Raw genomic sequence first — 22,309 nt, 5'->3', positions numbered from 1 at the left:
GTCAGGTCCCAGAAGCTTGGTTTGCACACTGTAAACCTGCTTGTCACTTTGCGAAAACCTATAGCTAAACATGAGATGTTGATTGTACTGCGTGCGTTGACAATTCAATTCGCAAGTTCACTTGCGACGAAATCCGTAACTAAGTGATCCGAAACCGTACTCATCAAACCTTCCTTAAGAGTCGTTAAAATTTCATTTAAAAGACCCGTTAGAGCGGTTACATTTATATTTCTGCGCTGATCAAAATTCAGTAATTTTATGTTGGCTTTTGAACACACAAAAAATATCGTAAGCTCTTAGAAAGTATTTCGGGGCAGTTAAGTAGTGTTACCATTTCAGGGCATCCCACAAATGCAAGAATGCGTCATGCTACCAGTGAAAGCGATTGAGATTGCCGTTGTAAACTGACTTTCAGAGATCGATGCTTCCTGATTTGTTTCTATTTATGCTTTTATTGAAGGCTCAAAGCCGTAGTCTGGAAAGATCGAGCTTGCTACGAGCCACAGTGTAGAAGTTCATTGTCACAATTACGGCCATTCTGAGATTCCCGATGAGTCGTCGCTTTTTTTGGCGTAGTAATGAAAACTGACTGCCGCTTCCATGCTATACATTGAACGTTGAGGAACCGAACTACAGCATACCACTCTTGTTTGCACCTTTCGTGCGCACATACGGCAGGAAAAAGGCACGAAGCGCGCCCACAGTGTGCATTCTTACGGGCCGCTCAGCGGTGCATCCACACTAGCAGCGCGACGCTGTCGCCACCTACATGTCGAGCTCGCGGCGAATACCTGCATATATTACAAGACTCGAAACCGAAGAGGAATACCAAGTAGCTCTTTATTGCTTTTCAACCCTTCCAGGCACGAAGAACAAATCCTATTCTACTCGGGATGGCGTTCTATGATTTGAAGAAAATTACTTTTACTCTCTTGTCCTGGACTGAGGACCCGGCCCACTAACCAGATCGATTTAATTGTTAGACAAAGTTTTTCCCTCCTCCCCTTACTCCTCCTCCTCCTCTTCAGTGCAGTTTTCGTATAACGCATATCCGAATATCGGGAAGATATGGCTGTGCAAAATGTTCCGAAATATCCCTCCAGGTCTTAACAAACATATATGTGTTACTATAAATTTAATGAAGACGTGACTCGTTTGGCTCAATAAACCTCCATACTGGTTAGATGCCTGGTATAGAATCAGCACGCGCGTATATACACACTGGGTTTTTTGGAACTCAACCTACAGTTTTTGCAGTCTATAGTGCATTTCGGCAAACTTTCATGCCTTGACAACGTAAAATGATGTGACAAAACGCGTTCGAGCGTTCGGCAAGGTTGCAAAAACTGTTTTACCTTACATATGATTACCGGGAATCGTGATGCCTTCTGCCAAAGCCGACAGCCCTGAAGGCCTAGAATTTGTTTTGGTATTCCATTTTCGCTGTTGTCGGTTATTAGCAGCTGGCTGTTCCTTTTGTTCGAATGCTTACATGAGAAGCTGACGCCTAGCTCCGACTCCTCGCGTTCCGCACAGGACCGGCTTCGCAAGGAATGGGGTGGCGCCGGCAATGTTTCTCCCGTAGCGGTATCAAAAACTATACTTTAATTGACACCATGAGATCTTGGAGTGGAGAGGAGGCGCCCAACACCCGCAGTCACTGAGCGGAGAGAGGAGGAGGAGAGTAGCGCCCGCCGTTACGGCGAGGGCTACACGAGCGCCCTGCGTCGGAATGCGGAGCGCCCGCTACGCGAGCGAGAGCTCTCCCGCCATAAGTGGAGAGGAGGCGCCCAACACCCGCAGTCACTGAGCGGAGAGAGGAGGAGAGTAGCGCGCGCCCATCTCCCCCCGTTGCTAGGGAAGACAAGGAGGAAGACGAGGAGCGCGCGCACCCGCAGCTGTTGCTATAGGGACCGGGCAGCTGGACGGGTGGCGCCACCACTCGGCGCTCCGCTCGTCAGTGGAATGAGCCCGTGCATTGGACTACACAGCCTCCCGTTGTTTTTGTCGTGTTTGCTTCGGTGATTTGTATGTTTTGGTGGCGTTGTGAGCAGACATGTGAGATGAAACGAAGTCTAGACAGGTGTGTTGGGTTCTTAGATGCAGTAATGACTACGTAAACTTGTCGGACGCGTGTAAATTTGGGTATCGGCTGCAATGGCATGAGCGCTTTTTGCAGCGATCTGCGCGTGGCTCCACCCGTTCTGAGCACGAATAAAACCACTATTATTGGTATTATTTTCTTCTTAAATGCACTAACGGCTACGCAAACTTATTGGGATCTTTTAAAGTTGGGGAAGGGCTACATTGACACGAGCGCTTTTTGCAGCGCTCTGCGCCTGGCTCCGCGCGATCTGAGTTGGAATAAAACTATTAGCAATATTAGAATTCATTTCTACCACTTTAAATTATCTTCGCTGGTTTCAATGACTACGGATTCCACGCCAGCCTTAGCGCTGGGATAGCTCGATACGTGTTCTTTAAATAGAAAGGCACCTGCACACGAGATGGATTACCGTGTACGTAGAAATGTTGCGGTAGTTTACACTTTCTGTAACCGTAAGCTTTGTGCCTTCGGTTTTGGTGAGAGACACTGTGACAGCATGGGAGCCTGAAAGCCGAAGTGGAAATCCCACGTTTGTGGTGGTCATTTTATCAAGAGCCAAAGTTATTCACCAACTCAAAAGCCCGAGCTACAAACCATCCCTCCTCCCCTTCCCGTTTTACCACCTGCGTAGAATAAAGGTTGGCACCGATAGTTAAAAAACGTGGCAGTGTTAACGTCAGCCGGTGTTTTTTAATGCTAAAGTGTTCTTTACAGAGTACCCAAAAAATCGTGTAATGCCTGGCGAAGACACCAAAAACGCGCGATTAGTTGCCTCAAATATGGGTGCATGAGCCCGAGTCTTCCACCACAGACACATTTCCGACACGCTGGAAAAAGTTTATATTTGGAGAGGGGGCATGGAAGTTCAAAATTAAACAGAAAAATCATCTAGCTAGCCCTCCGTCTAATGATTATGATGGTTGAACACAAAGCTTTCTTCGTGCGAAATCGAATGGGAAATGGTCAAAGTCAAAGACGTACGCTGCGATCAAAAGACCAAACTGCGTGCTGGTCAAATTCGACGCTTAACTAGTCAAAGTTTAAATCCAGTAGGCAACCAAAGAAACCCATACGATAGAGCTGTGCGATAAACCATCATCGTCGTTAGACGGGGGTGTGCATGATTTTTCAATCGTAGGTGGCAGCTTGTAACCGCAGCATTCAGTTGTGAAGCTGAGTACAGGTTTCGGGCACCCTCCTGTCTTGCGTCCTTCAGCCACGCAGGAATTGGTGTTGGAAAACCATTTACCAACTAGCCAGCAACCATTGCAATTCTTGTAAAGCAATGCTTCTCCACGACAAGCAATAACGTTCTACTATCATGCGGTATTTATTCTATCAACGATTCCCGATGACTGTAGTAAGAGCATTTCTGTGAAATTAAACACGTTTCAGCCGTAGGTAATGAAGTTACGGAAGCGTCGTCCGTCACAATTTGTGTTTTGAGGTAAATCTTCGAAGACACCCCCCAACTTTGTCTTTCGCTTGTGCACGACGTCGACGCCGTTTCGTCAACAACTGCCAAAAACCAGCGCGGCAGCATTCCTGGATCGGTTGCACACACCGGCTTTGTGGGAGCATTTAGCGGCAATATACTCCTCGATTCGCGAAACTGCATGCAGGCATGAAAAAATTGCATGAAGCAACGAACTTTCACTTCCAGCTTGACTTCCAGCTTGGCGCATTGAGCGTCGTCTGCTATTTGTAAATACTGAGTATGGGCGTAAATAACACACATGGCATGCCTCGTAAACGTCACATCCACGCTCAAGATTTAGCGATCTGAAAAATTCCCGTGGGGTTACGTACGCTTTGCAAGCCGCACCGCAGAAAAACGACAGAAAGCCATGCACAACTATGCTGCGCTGACCGCCACCGGCATTCCACTGACGAGCGGTTCGCCACAGGCGGCGCTGTTCGCTGAAACGACGGTGGTGCCATACAACGGCCGCCCGGTCCCTATGCGGACGACGGCGGCGGACGATTCAGGCTCGCTTAAGAAGTGCATTCGCACTTAAAACAGGCGCTGTCGTCAGGGGCGCCGTAGAGTTAGAGTGAACTAGAATTCTAGTTCACTCTAGTAGAGTTCCAGCCATGGCTGCAAAGGCTGCTGCACCCCGGGGATCCTTTCCTCCGGGGTGCTCCAGCCATAGAGTTAATACTACTGACTGCTCCTGCCTAGCCAATAATTGCTGTTAATATGACGTCGCTATGACGTATTTACGACGTCACGCGGGGCAGGGGTCGTTGCGAGGGGCCTCAATCTTGTGCCCCGCGTGGGGTTCCAGACGCTGCCAAAGTAAAATCATGTTTATTGACTGCATTGTCATTAAAAAATTATTGGAGCCTCATTGTTTCTCGCTTATTGGCCCTTATTGAGCGGGAGAAGAAGCAACTGCAGCTCATACAGCGGTCAAACCACGGTGGACATGAGTACATGAGTACAGTTTGTTTGGAACTTCCGTAGTGAACGCAAAAAGGCGAGCGTGGCGGCGGGAATAACTCACTAAGCGCCTCTTGGTAATTCTACGGCGCTGCGCATAAACCTTCCAGGTTTAATATTGACTCATGAAGCCCGAACTCGCCGTTTTGCAGACTTTTGTAGCAGAACACGCCTGCGCGTAGCAGACGACGCCGAGCCCGTTTCAGTTCACCTCGGCTTGAAGCAGCAGTACCCATTGGCATCTTGGCATGGCCATCAAGAAACCTGGGAACTTGGCGTGGCGTCCCCACAGTATAGTGCCTAGAATACCCACAGTGAACCGGCTGCTCCAATGGGTTTCCGGGAGATAGAGCAGGCACAGTAGGTTATATAAAAAAACTGAAGGCTATGGAAAAAAAAAAAAACAAAAAAATAAATAACTAGGCGGCGCTGCTAACGCGCTGGCGTTAGCTTGGGGATCTGGCTTAATGAAGGAAAAGCGATCTGATTGTGGGGTTTAACGCGCCGACGCAACGCAGGCGATGAGGCGCGCCGTAGTGGAGGGCTCCGGATTAATTTTGACCACCTGGGGATCTTTATTGTGCGCCGAAATCTCGTACACACTGGCGTTTTTTTTAAGGAAAAGGCTACCTGAATGCCCATGAAGAACACCTCAAACTGAAAGGGAGGCGAAATGCAGCAGTAATGAAACATAGAGCACTTTGGGGTTACAATAAGTACGAGGTAGTGCGAGGCATCTGGAAAGGGGTAATGGTGCCGGCGCTCACGTTCTCTAATGCAGTATTATGCTTAAATTCCGATATCCTGTCGGGACTGGAGGTTAACCAAAAGGCAGTCGGCAGATTAGCACTGGGAGCTCACAGTAAGACTACAAATGAGGCGGGTACAAGGCGATATGGGTTGGGCTTCATTTGAGGCAAGATACGTTTTGAGGAGCGGCTGAGACATTTAGATGAGAAGAACTGGGAAGCCAGAGTGCACAGGTACCTGTACCTTAAAAGTGTGGACACCCAATGGCGGAAGAGGACGCGAAAGCTGGCGACTAAATATACCTTGACCGCGGCAAATAAACAAGGGGGGGGGGGGGGGGGCAGTTAAAAAGCAAGTGAAGGAAACAGAGACGCTCATGTGGAAAGAGAGGATGGAAAAGAAGGCGTCGCTGGGAATCTACAAAGCAAGCAAAAAAGAGATCCGGAAAGAGAACTTTTATGACAACAATAAAGGTAGGGCGTTGCTCTTTGAGGCGCGGGCTGGCTGCTTGAGAACTCGAACTTACATGAGCAAATATTCGACCCAGGATGAGACATGTGTTGTATGTGGCAGGGATAAAGAAACAATCGACCACATAGTAATAGGATGCCAAAAGATTCAGCCGGATAGAATTGGGGGGAAAGTCCTACTTCCTGAGGCACTGGGCTTCGCAATAGATGGAAACATTGGTCAGCAGTAGGTATTACTAAGCAGCGGCTAGAGTATTGGTGGAAAAAAAGCAGGGAAGTCGATAAAATAACAGCCCAGCCAGGGGTAGCGGCAGGGCAGAATTAAAAAGAAATCCGAGTTGAGAGACTAAATTTAAATTCAAACTACTAAGATAGGCTAGATGGCGCACGCCATCACCCTGATTCAAAGAGGAGGCCTTTAATCAGCATCATCATCATCGACGAGGTTAACAGAAAAAATCTCTCCATGCCAGAACATAACAGCGCCCTCCCCATGGCCCTCCCTGTTCTGTGGTGACAGCGCTGATTGGACCAGCGCGCCCAGAAGGTATCCTCCCTGTTCTGTGAGAAGGTTCTAGAAGCCGGTGGCGTTTCTATTTAAAAAGACCGCCAGAAATCAGTCGTCTCCATTCACCATCGCCCCAACTGTGTGTGGTTGCTCTACCCCAACAATCGTCGTTCAAAACAATTTACACAGCTCTCAGGTAAATAATTACTGATTACAAGTGTCCGCGTGTGTTCATGAAACGTTACTGAAGAGCCTTGCTGGAAAGAAAGCCCCCACGCGGGTCTGAAATATTCTGGTGGTTCCGGGTTGATGCCTTCGAAAAGTTTGGCCGTAGCCCCGAAGGGGGATTGGCCTTCGTAAATAATTTGAACGTGTCAATTGACGCTTCCATCTCTCTATTATAGATATGTAGCGATTGAGAGAGTGGCAAAGTGCGTGATTTCCTTTTTGCTCGGCGTCGCGAACGCTACCGGGTGTGTTCTCCAAGTGCAGCAAGTGTAAATCCTGTGTCTAGTTGCACTACAATTTGTAGACTACCCACATCACCTCTATAAATGTGCGTGCGTGTGTGATACTCTTACATGGTCGGAGCAGTGGGAGCATAGAGAAAAAAAAATTAGAAGAGTGGACACACGGGCTTATCGCGGCCGAGTCATAGAGAAAGAAATTATTTCTCTATGGCCGAGTCGCCGAGCGTGGCCTCCGCGATTTGCTGCCGGCGGCGCGCCGCCGGTAGCCGATCGCGGAGGCCACGCGCCGAGTGGCCTGACTCGCGCACCATCCGGCAGTCGGCGCAAGTGGTAAAAAAACTATATATTTAAAATTAAGCTAACACACAATGTTATACTTTTAAAATTTTGTTACACATTAGACTACACATTTTTATTTGTGTAATAAGTTGAATGGCTGTGAATGTAAATTTTTGTGGCTTCTTTGCGCCGGCGCCAAGCCTGGCCAAGCCGCAAGCTCAAGCCGCCATTTGGCTTTTTCTAGTTTGCACGTGCGTTTCTGCAGCCTCGTGCTAACCTCTGTTGTTGAGAAGGAAACGCCTAGCGCTTTCTTTGCGACATCGGTTTTGCATCCTGAACGAAAGGTGAGGCTTTCTTTTTTAAAGTGCTGTTGTGGCGTATCATATTTACGTTTCCTTGTACTGCAAACGCTGCGAGCACTGCGTAACCTCAGGGAATCAGGCATAGCTATGCTGCCTTAAGATAAGCGCTTTGGAAACGCCTCGGAAAGGCGTAAGACACCATTTTTTAGTCGGACGTAATGGTATTTCAGGCAGGTTGTGCCGTTATATCTAGCGCTGAGGGATGCCAGCGGTACGCGCCCGTCGTCGCACGTAGCGTTTACGTGCCGCAAACGACGGCGGTGAGTTGCGGAAGTGGCCGGCCGGCCGGCGGTCCGTAGGCGAAGCAGGCGTTGTGCGCTGTCGCTGCACTGAATTACGTGAGCCGCAGGCTGCGTTGTATTATACTAGCTAGCCATTGCTATTATGTATTACGGCCGTGATGCACTGCAAAGCCGTCCGGGCTAACGTAAAGTGGGGACCACTGTTAAAGGGAAACGGCGAGCGCGTGGCCACTGCGCTCCGCGAAGCGCCGTCGCCGAGAAGTGGCGAGAATCGGAGACAGCCGGCACATGCGTAATGACCGCATGAGGCGCGAGAAGCCGCTCTGTCGTCTGCTACGGCGCTTCGCACAGCCGCTCAGCTTGCAACAGCTGAGGGATTTCGCGGTGGAAGGATGTGAGCGGCCGTGCGAAGTGCCGTAGCAGACGACAGAGCGGCTTCTGGCACCTCATGCGATCATTGCGCATGTGCCGGCTGTCTCCGATCCTCGCCACGTCTCGGCGACGGCGCTTCGCGGGGCGCAGTGGCCACGCGCTCGCCGTTTCCCTTTAACAGTGGACCCCACTGTACACGGCGAAGTAGCCGTATCTGCATTAATTTGGCTTATCTGGGCATAACCAGGAGCCGTACACCCATCGTAAGTTTTACACATGGGTGCATACCAAGCTGCCTGCGTACAAGGCGAACCCGCTCGCCGACGCCGATAACGCGCGCTCGTCGCTTTGCTTTGGCGCGCCAGGTACGGTAAAAACGCGTCTTTCGTCGGCAGATAACAGCTTTGTTCGAGGCGGGGTGAGTGCGCAGTGCATTGAAACCTTCAAATTTGGTCTTCGTTCTACATCGTATATCAATTCCGGTATCGCATAGAACTGTTCCACACTTGCCGTTTTTTCAAGCGTTTGCTCTCTTTTCTCTGGTCATATTTTGGCTAGTTTCATTAAACACGTATTGCGCAGATTGCACCTATTCAGTCAGAACGGTGTGTTTTCTTGTCATATCTTTTTAAGGCATGGCCTTTGGCGGTCAGTAGTACTCAGTACGACGCTCACTGCTGCTTGCCATGGTGCCCACACAGCGCTTAAATATACTTTCGCCAGGTGCCCGTTCTCGGGATGCGTTTCTTTCGCGAGCCCGTGGGGCTCGCGAAAGAAACGCATCCCGAACGTTAAACAAACGGGGTTTGTTTAACGTTCAGCTCGCTCTCGCTCTTCGTCCTGATTTTACAAAAAAAGACAGAGATTCAGGCTATGTGAGCAGCGTTATAGTTTTTGTTAACCCAAACAATAGCTGAATTGCATTAAGAATGTACCTAACCAGTGTTGCGAAATTACAAAGACCCATATTTTAGTGTTGCTAATAGCTTGACCACATGATTGCTGAATAGAATAAGAGAACTTGTGTTTTAAATAGGTGGCATGCACTGGAGGCAATATTTGAATACTAGTCGCAGTGAAATTTACAGACTATTCGCAGATCATCTGTCATTGCAAGCAGTTTGTGTACTATTCGCCACGAGCTCGACATGTAGGTGGCGACAGCGTCGCGCTGCTAGTGTGGATGCTCCGCTGAGCGGCCCGTAAGAATGCACACTGTGGGCGCGCTTCGTGCCTTTTTCCCGCCGTATATGCGCACGAAAGGTGCAAACAAGAGTGATATGCTGTAGTTCGGTTCTTCAACGTTCAATGTATAGCATGGAAGCGGCAGTCAGTTTTCATTACTACGGCAAAAAAAGCGACGACTCATCGGGAATCTCAGAATGGCCGTAATTGTGACAATGAACTTGTACGCTGTGGCTCGTAGCAAGCTTGATCTTTCCAGACTACGGCTTTGAGCCTTCAATAAAAGCATAAATAGAAACAAATCGGGAAGCATCGATCTCTGAAGTTCAGTTTACAACGGCAATCTCAATTGCTTTCACTGGTAGCATGACGCATTCTTACATTTGTGGGATGCCCTGAAATGGTAACACTACTTAACTGCCCCGAAATTCTTTCAAAAGCTTACAATATTTTTTGTGTATTCAAAAGGCAACATAAAATTACTGAATTTTGATCAGCGCGAAATATAAATGTAACCGCTCTAACGGGTCTTTTAAATGAAATTTTAACAACTCTGAAGTAAGGTTTGATGAATAATGGTTTCGGATCACTTATTTACGGTTTTCGTCGCAAGTGAACTTGCCAATTGAATTGTTAACGCACGCAGTACAATCAACATCTCATGTTTAGCTAGGTTTTCGCAAAGTGACAAGCAGGTTTACAGTTGTGCCAACCAAGCTTCTGGGACCTCACAGTGAAGACAAATTTTCTGTTACGGCGGCTCTGTTGACCATCTGCGTTCCTTTTAAAATCTAAGAGGTGCCTGCAACAGCGAGATGTGTTTGCATTCTTGCGTATAAGGTCGCTTACGAACCCTAAAGATGGCAATAAATGAAGTTGTGCTGTTGCAGATGTAAAACATTTCCTTTTTATTTCTCGTTGCGAATCAGTGCAACGGGTTCCCGGTAACTTTGTTTTGTAAACTGAATATCGCCTTTGTCTTGGCATTTAATTCTTGAGGATTGGTTAAAAAATGAAATTCTGAGCATTTAGTTTTTTTTTCGGGAAGAGGGGGGGGGGGGGGGTCATGCCAACGTTGCAAGAGCAGCGAGAAGAGAACGCATGTAACGTGAAAAGCCAAACTATGGTTATCAGTATTACTTACAATCGAAACTACACTAGGCGTCATGTTCTGTAGCGGTGAAAAAGCAGTACGTATTTTTAAAACTGATTAACCCCCCTTTGGTCCGGGATTGTCCAGGAATTGTGGCCCGCCTTTTTCAAAATGGTATTGAAAGCAAGCATTGTGGAAAAAAAAAAAAAAACAGCGAGTCATGGCACACACCCCTCACACATGTGGACAACAATGTGCATTATATTACGCGTTTTCTCTTCTTCCTTTAAACTTAGGTCCACCTTAAGAGGTTAAGACGTGGCCATATTAGGCATTTGGTTATGAGTGAGACACGTTTCTGGACAAGGTGATTCATGTCGGATTTGAAAATGATGTATATGAACATGCCTCACGAAATGCCACATGACAGACGCACACTCACAACTGCTTAATTTTACCGAAAAATCCCCATAAATACTCTTGCGCATCCATAGAAACGTATTTTAAATAATACGTAAAATTAGCAACTCGATACAGTTGAATAAATGTTTATTCCTCCTCCTCAGTATAAGCAATGACTGTCAAAAAATGGTATTTATTTTAGAAAAGGTACGGGAAGGACACGATCACACAGGCACTTGCGGGTGTAAAATACGTGTCCGGTAATGTATGGGCGATAGCGCACGGGTCGTGTGCAGTGTAAATGTTTTTGTTTGTTTCTTCTTTCTATAAGGACACTGCGCAATTTTACAAGGGTGTGGAATTTGCCCGCGTATGCACAGGTCTTACCCATTTCGCGTACTTAACTTTTATCCTTTAAATAATCACCACGCCACCTTCAAAAAGCACCCTTCGACGTTCCCGAAACGGCAGACGACTGAACTCAACAATAAGAAAAGTGCAATGTGTGGAAGCAATGTTTATAACACGTTTCACACTCAAGCGATGACCAGGGCGAAGATGTTTCGTGTAATTAAACCAGCACATTAACCCGCAACGGCTGCTGATTATTGCGTTTCTAGAGGAAATGCGCAAGCAGAGGTAACTATGTCATTGCTTACTGCCAAACGAGCACACATATTGGTTGTTTTGTCGTGTGCAGCAAGCTTCTTGCGCCGCACGCGACGTGAAAAAGCAGACGACGCGAGAGCACCATCCACACTAGGAGTGGTTCGTCCCGCCGCCGCCAGGGGCCGACTGTGTTCGCGGTCGGGGCGAATATCACCTATCACCTGTGCAGGTCTACAGGTGCCCTCAAGACAGAGCCAACCAGCCAGCTGCATTCGTCATACCAAACATGGTGCAAGCACTTCATGGTTCCTGCCCTCACAGGACTCACAAAAGTGGCCGTGCCAACTGTTCTCCCAGAGTTATTCAGTTATGTTGATGACTGCCTGCAATGCTTCTTGCTGCCTTATTGATGCTTCTGGTGGATACCGCAACTGTATTCCATCTATTGAACCTTGCCATTAGCACCTAAAATCTAATGCAAGTCTCGGCACTCAATAAGGCGGGACCACTGGAAAGACTATCGTTGACTCAAGGAACAAACTGTTTTTTATCACTGACATGGCTCATCTCATTAAAACCACTAACAACAGCGTATACAGTCTCCAAACTCCACTCGCAAATTATTGTTGCTGCAAGTTGTAATATTGTGAAAACAGTACATCCACAAAAACCCTTTTACATTATGAAGACTGCCAGGGTAAGAGGTCATGCTAAATGTCGTTTGTCACCGTACGTGCTGCCTGTTGTCGGACTGGCCTAGATGAAGAGAACCATGTTGGGACCTACGTTGTCAAATGCTTATGGTACTCTGTAATGTGCCGCCATTGTCTCATACACGAGGAGCATATACTGCTTCCCTGTTTCTTATATTAGACTTCGTATTGACAGCGGAAGGCATGAATTTGTGTGCCTTAATCGAGCCTGGAACCTGTCGGTTGACTACGTGCACGTACCTAAAATATCCCCGCCTGACCCTTTGCCTTTACTGGGAAGGCGACGCTTTCGGAAGGTAACCCGGCTTCTTGGGAAAATGCACCCTTGCAAGGAACCGATAGGAAGTTGATTTTTTTTCCTCTTAACCTTTTGCCTGTGCATCTCCACACAAATGTGATTTCTGTTCAATTACTGCTACTGATTTGAAGTTGCCCCAAGGCAATAGACCTCATTAGAGTTCATCAAATAAGCGAGGCCATCAAAGCCTAAGTTTTTCCCTTCTTTCACATCCTAACTGGAGAAATTGCGAGACTAAAAAAATTATCTGCGGAGATAGTGGTTTGAAGTTGCCCCAAGGCAATAGACCTCATTAGAGTTCATCAAATAAGCGAGGCCATCAAAGTCTAAGTTTTTCCCTTCTTTTACATCCTAACTGGAGAAATTGCGAGACTAAAAAAATTATCTGCGGAGATAGTGGTTGTAAACAGTTGCAAGTATCCCAGTGTCTAGATTATGCTATGGTTGATATTTTTGTATGACTGCAACAGCGCACAGTGTCTGAGGGTGTCGTAGATACAAGTAAACCTGTGGATGGCTGAGTTTCTGGGTTTTCTGCATTTTCAATTACCGTGGAGAAAAAATCATTTGTGTGGTTGTGATACCTTTACTTGTGCATTTTTTTTCATTCCTGGAAACGTGTTTTCCTCTCACTACTGTGTATTGTCTCTGTTGTGTATTACTCACTGTTTATTATTATATGTGTGTTGCAGAGAATGATGACAATTTGAACTTGTTCCGTTTAGTGCCATGCAATAAATATTTCTTCATTTATGATGTGTCTCTTTTATGTGGCTCGGAAACATGTGAACACACGACAGAATTCTTAACCAAGTGTGAGTGGTACTGTAAACTGCAATTTCACATTTTCAGAAAAAGGTTTTTTTTTTTTTTTTGTAAAAGCATACGGGCACTAAGGCTGAGAATGATATATTTAAATAAACACTAATTATTGCATGAAAGCGTCCGAATACCGTACCGATGCCCGTCGCCGTGAGCAGCGCTTTCCAGTCCTTCAAACTACCCGCCAAAATCGGTGTCCGCGAAACTAAAAGTGAACGAAAGAGGCAAATACACCAACCAAGGGCGTTTATTCAAAGCGGTCCCAACGTTTCGGAGCCAACTGGGCTCCTTCATTAGGGGTGACTATGTACAAACAAGAAGCAGCGGTTATATAGCTGTCTTCTTTTTCTTTTTTCTTACTGGATTCTTGCCCTTGCGCGTCGGAGGCCGTGGCTGTAGATGGTGGGAAGGGCTCCGAGGGATCTATTCAGGCCTTGCCGGTTCGCTTGTATGTGCCAGGACTCAAGCAGTAATCTTTCTGAGTAATTGGTTTCGGTGCCAATCACCTGCGCGCCGTCAAAGTTAATGGTGTGGTCAGCTTTTTCGCAGTGCTCGGCCAATGCACTGCGCTGAGTGTCGGACTTGCGAACGTCGTTTTTGTGTTGGCGGAGGCGTTCCGAGAAGTTCATGGTCTCCCTTAACATAACTAGCGGGGCATTCTGCGCTAGCAATGTTGTAGACGACCCCTTGGGATTTTTCTTTTGGCGGCCGCTCTTTAGGTCGAGGTATGAGCCGTCCAAGAGTTGACACTGGCTTGTGGGAGATGACAATGCCTTCCTTGCGAAGAATGCGGGATAAAGTTTCACTCGTTCCTTTAACATAGGGGACGGAAAATACGGGTGGGTCGGCGTGCGGAGGGGGTGGGGGGGCAGACGGCGGAGACAGGAGAGGGGTTGTTGACCGGCGGCGTCAGTGCAGAGGAATTTCCTTGGTTGCAGCCCGGCTGAGGGAGACGGCGTTTGACGCGTCGTATGAAGTTGCTCGTGTATCCATTTAATTTTTCTTCAGGTCAGCGATTACGGCTTTTTCTTCTTTCTTCCGGTCCTCTTCTGTTGAACATATAGTTCTGGCTCTAAGTAAGAGAGCTGAGACCACAGATGATTTGTAGGAATTTGGGTGGTAGGAATCGAATTGCAGGTAGCGGCCGGTGTGGGTGGGTTTCCTGTATACTGTGAAATTTAGTCCGTCTGGCTGTCTTTTTATCAAAACGTCGAGGAATGGTAAGGTGCTGTTCGTTTCTTTTTCCATGGTGAATTGGATGCCTGGTTCAATCGAATTTAGCTGCGACAGGAAGTTGTCTGCTGTTGCTTCTTTGATGACACAAAAGCAGTCGTCCACGTACCGGAGAAACACCTTGGGCTTTTCGGGGAAATTTTTCACAGCGGTCCTTTCAATTTTTTCCATTACAAGGTTGGCTGTGGTCACGGAAATAGCTGCCCCCATCGCAGTTCCACTTACCTGCCTGAAATATTCCTGCTTGTAGCAGAAATATGTGCTTTGCAGGCAGAACTGCAGAAGTTGCGTTATCTCGCCGACGCTGAGGCAGGTCCTGGCGCTCAGGCTGTCGTCGTTTTCGAGGGCACTTGTGGCGGTTGCAGCGGCCAGGGAAACAGGGACGCTGGTGAAAAGCGACACGACGTCGAAAGAGACGAGTCTGTCCTCACGGTCGATCGGCACTTCGGAGACAAGTTCAACGAAGTGGCTGGCGTTCTTGACGTGGGTGGACGTTTTGCCGACGGGAGGCGAGAGAACCTGATGAAGGAAGTTGGACAGGGCTCGAAGTGGTGAAGTTGTGAAGTCCACAATAGGCCGGAGGGGCACATCGGGTGTATGAATTTTTGGTAGCCCATAAAAACCAGGCGCTGAGCCATTCCGGCAGATCAGTCGCAGATATAGGCTTCGGAAATCGGGGTACTTCTTGAAAATGTTGGCCAGGAGTTTGTTAAGCTCCCTTTGAACATGTGGGGTTGGGTCCTTTTTCAGTTTTTCGTACGTTGAGCAATCGAAGAGGTCTGGAACTTTGCTTTCGTAGGCCTGGCGGTCAAGCACGACGGTACAATTTCCCTTGTCTGCAGGGAGGACGGCTACGTTATCATCTCGTAGGCTACGGATGACTGCGGCTTCATCTGGCTTTAAGTTCTGTTGGCGCTGTCGGGGAATGCTCCCGAGAACGCCAATCACCTTCAGTCTGACTTCCTCTCGGACGCATGCCTCAAGACGCGTAATCCCACTTTCGATGGTAGTCACCATTTTTTCCAGAGGGGGCCGGGTAGTCGTAACGTTAAAGCCATATTTCTGCTACAAGCAGGAATATTTCAGGCAAGTAAGTGGAACTGCGATGGGGGCAGCTATTTCCGTGACCACAGCCAACCTTGTAATTGAAAAAGTTGAAAGGACCGCTCTGAAAAATTTCCCCGAAAAGCCCAAGGTGTTTCTCCGGTACGTGGACGACTGCTTTTGTGTCATCAAAGAAGCAACAGCAGACAACTTCCTGTCGCAGCTAAATTCGATTGAACCGGCCATCCAATTCACCGTGGAAAAAGAAACGAACAGCACCTTACCATTCCTCGACGTTTTGATAAAAAGACAGCCAGACGGACTAAATTTCACAGTATACAGGAAACCCACCCACACCGGCCGCTACCTGCAATTCGATTCCTACCACCCAAATTCCTACAAATCATCTGTGGTCTCGGCTCTCTTACTTAGAGCCAGAACTACATGCTCAACAGAAGATGACCGGAAGAAAGAAGAAAAAGCCGTAATCGCTGACCTGAAGAAAAATTAAATGGATACACGAGCAACTTCATACGACGCGTCAAACGCCGTCTCCCTCAGCCGGGCTGCAACCAAGGAAATTCCTCTGCACTGACGCCGCCGGTCAACACCCCTCTCCTGTCTCCGCCGTCTGCCCCCCCCCCTCCGCACGCCGACCAGGGATTTATCCAGAATTTCGATTTTGGGGGGTGTTACCAAAACGCGGAGGGGTGTGGACCGTGTGTGTGTGTGTATATATATATATATATATATATATATATATATATATATATATATATATATATATATATATATATATATATATATATATATATATATATATATATATATATATATATATATATATAGTGTGAGAACCAATCTGTCCGTTGCGCTATTGCCCACTTCAAGGAGACATGGATAAGGGCCCTTGTACTGTCGTGGCCAATTCATCGTATACTTCGTCTGCTTCCCAGGACAATTATCATCATCATGCCATACCTCATCTATTCTTCATACCCATCCTCATCATCATTCCTGGGGCTGGAGTTCTGGGTTGCCGCTCAGAATAAACGCGCTGTTCCACTGCCTCTGCGACGTGTCTTCTGGGTGACGGCTGCCCTTGACGTCTCCCTCAAGTGGTGGAGGTGCACCTCGGTCCCGTCCTCTGTCTTTCCCAGTCGCACACCTGGAGCTCCGTTCCGGAAGGCGCTTGCCTCTGATGATGCAGCACGAGAGCGGGAACAGCCCCTCCGGGTCGTCAGCTGCTGTGCCTGCTGCATTTACGATCACCAGCCACCAACGCGATCCGCCAAGTTTTTTTGGCCGTCGAGGTGAGGATGTCGACGACTGGCTGGATAGCTATAATCGGGTCAGCAGCTTCAATCGGTGGGATGACGCATTCAAGCTTCGAATTGTCTCCTTCTCCCTACACGAGGCGGCCAAGACGTGGTTCCGTAACAACGAACACACGATCACCGACTGGACCAACTTTACTCAGGAGCTACGAAAAAATTTCGGCACGCCGTCCATTCGCGCCGATGTAGCCAGACAAACGCTTGCCGCTCGCATTCAGCGCCCTGATGAGACATTCGCCTCCTACATTGAGGACGTCGTCGCTCTTTGTCGCCGTGTGGATGAAACCATGCCGGAGGCTGACAAGGTGCGTCATGTATTGAAGAGTATCGCTCCGTTTGCCTTTAACGCTCTGGCTGTGGAAAATCCTGCAAGCGTCAGTGATGTCCGCAAGACTTGTCAACGGCTGGACCAACTGCAGTCTATTCGCCTTCGCCAGGAGGCTTGCGCCTCTCATCAATACGGGGACTCGGATCTGCGCAGCCTCATTCGCGCGATTATCCGCGAAGAACTGCAGCAACAGGACTCGCCCTGCACGTCGCGTGACCATTGTCACACTAACGCGCCGGAGCTTCGAGATATTGTCAGGGAGGAGCTAACATCCATGACGGGATATTCACCTGCACGTTCTCCTCTTGCCACCGTCTGCTCTCAGACCTACTCGCCCACGACCCCTCCCTTGGCCACCGTCTACGCGCCGTCCTACTCTGCGATTGCGGCCAAACCACCCTTGCAGGTTCAGCCACTGTCGCCGCAAGCCCATGTGAGGGTGGTGGCGCTGGCGCTGGCCACCACCCTGTGAGGGTGGTGGCGCTGGCCACCACCCTCAAGCGTCAGATACACTTCTAGTAAATATAAATAGCCCAGAAAGTGAAGGAGAACACAGTCGCCCAGATAGCCGAATTGGTAAGGCATTCGACATGTAATCGAAAGGCGTGGGTTCGGTCCCCACTCTGGGCGCGTTTTTCTTTCTTTCTTTCTTCTGTGTATTAAAAAAAATGTTTACTTCATTAACCGTAGTGAAAAAGAAAAGAGCCTAACCACACCCCTATGCCTCCCTTGGCGTTGTAGACTGCTGACCTATCTGTCTGTATATATATATATATATATATATATATATATATATATATATCTATATATATATATAAGACAGAAATAAGAATTGGCAGTCAAGAAGACCTCGGAAAGCAAAGGGGAGGATGTAGATTTTGTCTCCACTTTCTTATTTTCCAAATTCTTTATCTTGAGCTACTACATCCTCCCCTTTGCTTTCCGAGGTCTTCTTGACTGCCAATGCTTATTTCTGTCTTATTTTCAACGAGCCCCTCATTTCCTATTCTGATTCGCTATTATATATATATATATATATATATATATATATATATATATATATACATACATATACATATAGTATGCGAATGGGTGTGTGTATGAGGGGTTTGCGCTTACCGGGTTGTTTTATTTGATTAAGGCTTAACGGTTTTTTGTAGAGTAATGGTGACGGAAAAGCTACGAATTACGAGAAGTAAACTAAATAACTGTTAAGCAAGCATATTGTAGAGATAGGTAAAGATAATTTATTGGATGAGAGAAAGAGCTCGGTCTGGTGTGCTCTGGCTCGCAGATTACACGGGGGGAAAATGGGGGCAAGTGGGCTGTACATGATGATGGAAATATGGAAGTGACGCGTATACACAGTAATCGTGCAGCACTATGGTTGGCCTAAGATCTGGCATCCAGTCCAGTACTTTTCAAAAAAATCTATAACTGCCCTGTGTTGAAACAATATGATCGGATATTGCAGACAAAGTACGAACTTCAGTTGGCGTTTGCATTACGACGCTTGCCAGCGTACAAACCAGAATCTTCCTCTGTTAGTTTAAAAGCTCGTTTCTGTGCTGTTTTTTTCTATTGTAAGCGTCAATCTCTGTATCATTTAAGTCATAATTACTACGTAAACCCCTATCTTTGGGTTGGCCTCGATATGTTGGTTTATTTGGTTGTGTACGGTGAAGGTCGCGACAGGAAGGCACGGAGGAAGGCTGCATAGAGGGTCAAAAAGTGGGCCTCGTTTTGGAGGATGAATCATGCAATACTACATTTAAAAACCCATAGCATGTTGTCACCACGTTTGAAAATTTCAAGAACGTAAGAAACAGTATAATTTTCATTTGGTTGCACAAAGTTTATTCTTGTTTATTCTTTCAAGGTGAGGCAAGTTTTTTATCTACAGGTCTTGATGGAACAAAGTTGACACGTTTTCAAACTTAGTGCAATATCATATGGCACAAGAAAAAATAAGTACAACAGAAATGGAGCCAATATATCTAAGCAACACAGGCGAAATGTAACAATGAACGAAAAGTGTATGTACACTGTGACTAATAGGCCAACAGTAGTTGCCACATTCACAAAATATTAATGTTAAAGAAATTAAATTGGAGCACACAAACTGTACAGTTACACCGCGTCACCTCGCACGTTTACAGTGACTTACGCGGTTTCTTGGCCCACAGAATGTACGCACTGTCTAGAAAGTCCAAGTATCCCCCCTTTCTTCGTCTGTTGCGTTCCTAATACTGGGGATACTTGGACTTTCAATAGAAATCTTCATCAGCGCGTCAACATGGACCGGTGTCATGCGACATCTATCTGATGTTAGGATTCTGTTCATGGTTGAAAAGCTTCGTTCGACGGCAGCCGTTCCCACGGGAAGAAGCAGTATTCTCGTTGCAGCTGATGCCAAAGCAGGGAACATTGTATTCCTCTCGACCTCGCATGCAAGCCTTAATAGAGCTTGCTGCGAGGCCAGTTCTCCGGGATATCGTCTGTAAATTGAATATTCGGTTACCATGTCCTGTTCTGATGTTCCGCACAGTTGAGAGACACGCCTAAAATCAGGAGTTTCCTGCTTTGCATGAAATATGTCGTGGAATAATGCCAACTCTTGAAACTGGTCGCAAAACCTTGCACGCATGTTCTCCAGGATTTTAGTCTGGTAACTTGATCCAATTTTTAGAAGATCCGCGTCGCTGATGGTTTCGTCATCATCCATTCTGAGTTGGTTTTCTTGAATTTCTTCGACGAGCTTCTGAGCCTCCATCCTTACATCTTCTACACGGATTCCTTCAAGGGATGACATTACTGCACGCACCAATTTCATGGCCTCACATAGGTTACCCTTCGACGATTGCAAGCACTTGCTCAGACGAGCAAGAGGCCCTAGAAGTCGAGACAATAAGAGCAATATGAAAACGGTGGACTTCTTTCGGAATAAGAGAAGGAGTCCCCCGGCGTCAGAAGAATAGTCTCCGGCGTCCGTGTATACGTGCTCTAATGCGCGAAAAATAGAAGAGTAGTGCTCAACCACTACTTTCACTCTGCCCTCATAAGAAAGCCATCGTGTTTCTCCAGGCTGAACAAGCTTATGGGACAACCCTTCCATCGCTAGTTGAGCGTTCTTCAAAATCGTCAGTCGCTTGTGGCTTCCCCTAAAGGTACTGTACAATTTATTCAGCGCACTCAGTACTATTTTTATAGGGGGCGTCTGCCTGCAACTATGCACGAGAGCAAGCTGGAGGAGGTGGCTTCGGCAGTGCACAAAAAGCAAATCAGGTGCATATTCCTTGAGTTGCGCTCGCACGCCGCTCACGTTTCCGCTGAAATTTGCACCCCCATCAAAAGAGACAGCGGCGATATTTTCTGGCTTTATGACTTTTCTTAACTCGCCAATGAGCGTATTTGTTATTTTTGAAAAGGTAAAAAGCGCGACTTGGACAACGACAGTAGAGAAGGACGACGGGACAAGCGCTCACTTTCAACTAACATTTATTGAGGCATCGTCTCATATTTATACATGTACCAGGAGCATGCGCACTTTGGAACACTACGTAGAACGAATCAACCAGAGAACATAATCACAGTGACATTTTCAAAAATTCACACTCACTGGCACGCAAAAGAACCGAAGTATCACTGACGCATTTATCACCTTTCTGCTTAATATGGAACGCTTCTAACAGCTCTCTCGCCACGGAATTTTTACTCCTACCGAGAATCCTAATCTGGTCAAACAGAGGTCTGCACTCTTTCAAGGGACTGACAGGCCTACAGTCTTTGCAGTGTGCGGGTAAATGCGCACGCATATCATTGTTAAGAGAAGAACTATGCTCGCGTGCCCGGTCATTCACACACCTGCCCGTCTGGCCGATGTAGGCCTCCCCGCATAAAAGCGGTATCTCGTAGACTACACCGACGTCACACGCCACAAAGCGCTTGGCATGCTTCTTTTCGCACTTTTTCGGTTTTGGCTTGCCGGAAATTTGCGCACACAGGCGGCCAAGTTTCTGTGGAGCAGAAAACACCACCGGCACTTGGTACCGTTCTGCCACTTTTTTCAGGTTGTGCGTAACCTTATGTATATAGGGCAGAACAACAGGCTTCACCTTAGGTTGTTCTGGCCGCCTCGCACCTACTTGGCCTTTGGCTTTCCGCAGCAAGGCTTCGGCAACACCCACCAAGACATAGCTTGGGTAGCCGACCGACAGAAGTCTCTTCAATTGAGAGTCAAAGCTCTCTTGAACAGCATGTGCACACGACTTCTTCAGTGCAGATTCTAAAACCAGAGACGCTATGGCCCTTTTGACAGTCTTTGAATGAGATGATGAAAAAGGCAGGAGCTGTTTACAGGCACGCGGGCGATAGACCCAACAAACATGGTCGGAAGAAAATTTAAAATTGATATCCAAAAACTGCAGGGTGTCATCACTTGGAATCTCGTGTGTAAATGCAAGACCTTTCCCATGGCGACTAAAGTTCTCTAAAATCCCTTCTGCGGCTGCAATGTAGTTAAAAGAACACTGTTTTTTTAAAACCACTAAAAAATCGTCGACATATCTAAAAACACGCAGAACAACATCCTTGTCAAAACTTAAAAGCAAGTCCCGGTCAACACTAGCAAGAAAAATATTGCATAAGACTGGCGCAACGCATGACCCGATACAAATTCCTTGTTTCTGAATGTACGTGCGTCCTTCGAAAGAAACAAATGTTGCGTCCAGATAAAATTCCAACAACCGCATAAAACAATCCACCGACATACCACAAGAATTCTGGAACTTGACCACGCCGTTTACATCGATGCATTGCCTAACAGACGCAAACAGTTCCACGTGCGGGACAGAATAAAATAAATCTTCGACGTCAACCGAAAAGGCAAACCCTACCGTGGCGTCATTCTTAATATAATCTATGACTTCAAGTGAATTTTTGGTGATAAACGGGTCGTCGAGGTTAAGGCTACCAAGATGCCTTTGTAAAAACTGGCTTAAATGCGACTGCCAAGCACCGCGCTCGCTAACAATACACCGGAAGGGCATCTTATCTTTATGTGTCTTAGCAGTGAAAAACACGCTCAAACAATTATTGTTTTTACAACTAGTAATGGCCTTTGCTAGACGGGGCAGCTCAAGTTCCCGACATAATTCCGCAGCCTTTGCTTTCACCTTTAGGGCACTTGCCTTCACGGGTTTGAAGCTCTTTTCTATCGCTTGCCTTGATTTCTCATTGAAAA

At 47.1% G+C, this 22,309-nt stretch overlaps 1 protein-coding gene across 4 annotated transcripts in view; it reads left to right on the top strand.

Moving 5' to 3' along the window:
* The first annotated feature begins 6,262 nt into the window (after nucleotides 1-6,262).
* LOC144159203 (cyclic GMP-AMP synthase-like receptor) overlaps nucleotides 6,263-22,309 on the top strand; it is a 74,737-nt gene continuing 58,690 nt past the window's right edge. For 3 of the 4 annotated variants that reach the window (XM_077690546.1, XM_077690544.1, XM_077690547.1), the window contains exon 1: nucleotides 6,263-6,474. The gene's annotated coding sequence lies outside the window, so the exon portion shown is untranslated. Of the gene's footprint in view, nucleotides 6,475-6,938; nucleotides 7,372-22,309 lie in introns of those variants that run through there. The other variant, XM_077690545.1, reaches the window with a different exon arrangement.

The sequence above is a fragment of the Haemaphysalis longicornis genome, unplaced genomic scaffold (assembly GCF_048455015.1).
Source record: "Haemaphysalis longicornis isolate Haplotype H1 unplaced genomic scaffold, Haemaphysalis longicornis Haplotype H1 scaffold_10, whole genome shotgun sequence".
NCBI lineage: Eukaryota > Metazoa > Arthropoda > Arachnida > Ixodida > Ixodidae > Haemaphysalis > Haemaphysalis longicornis.
This window is presented reverse-complemented; position numbering and strand designations above follow the sequence as displayed.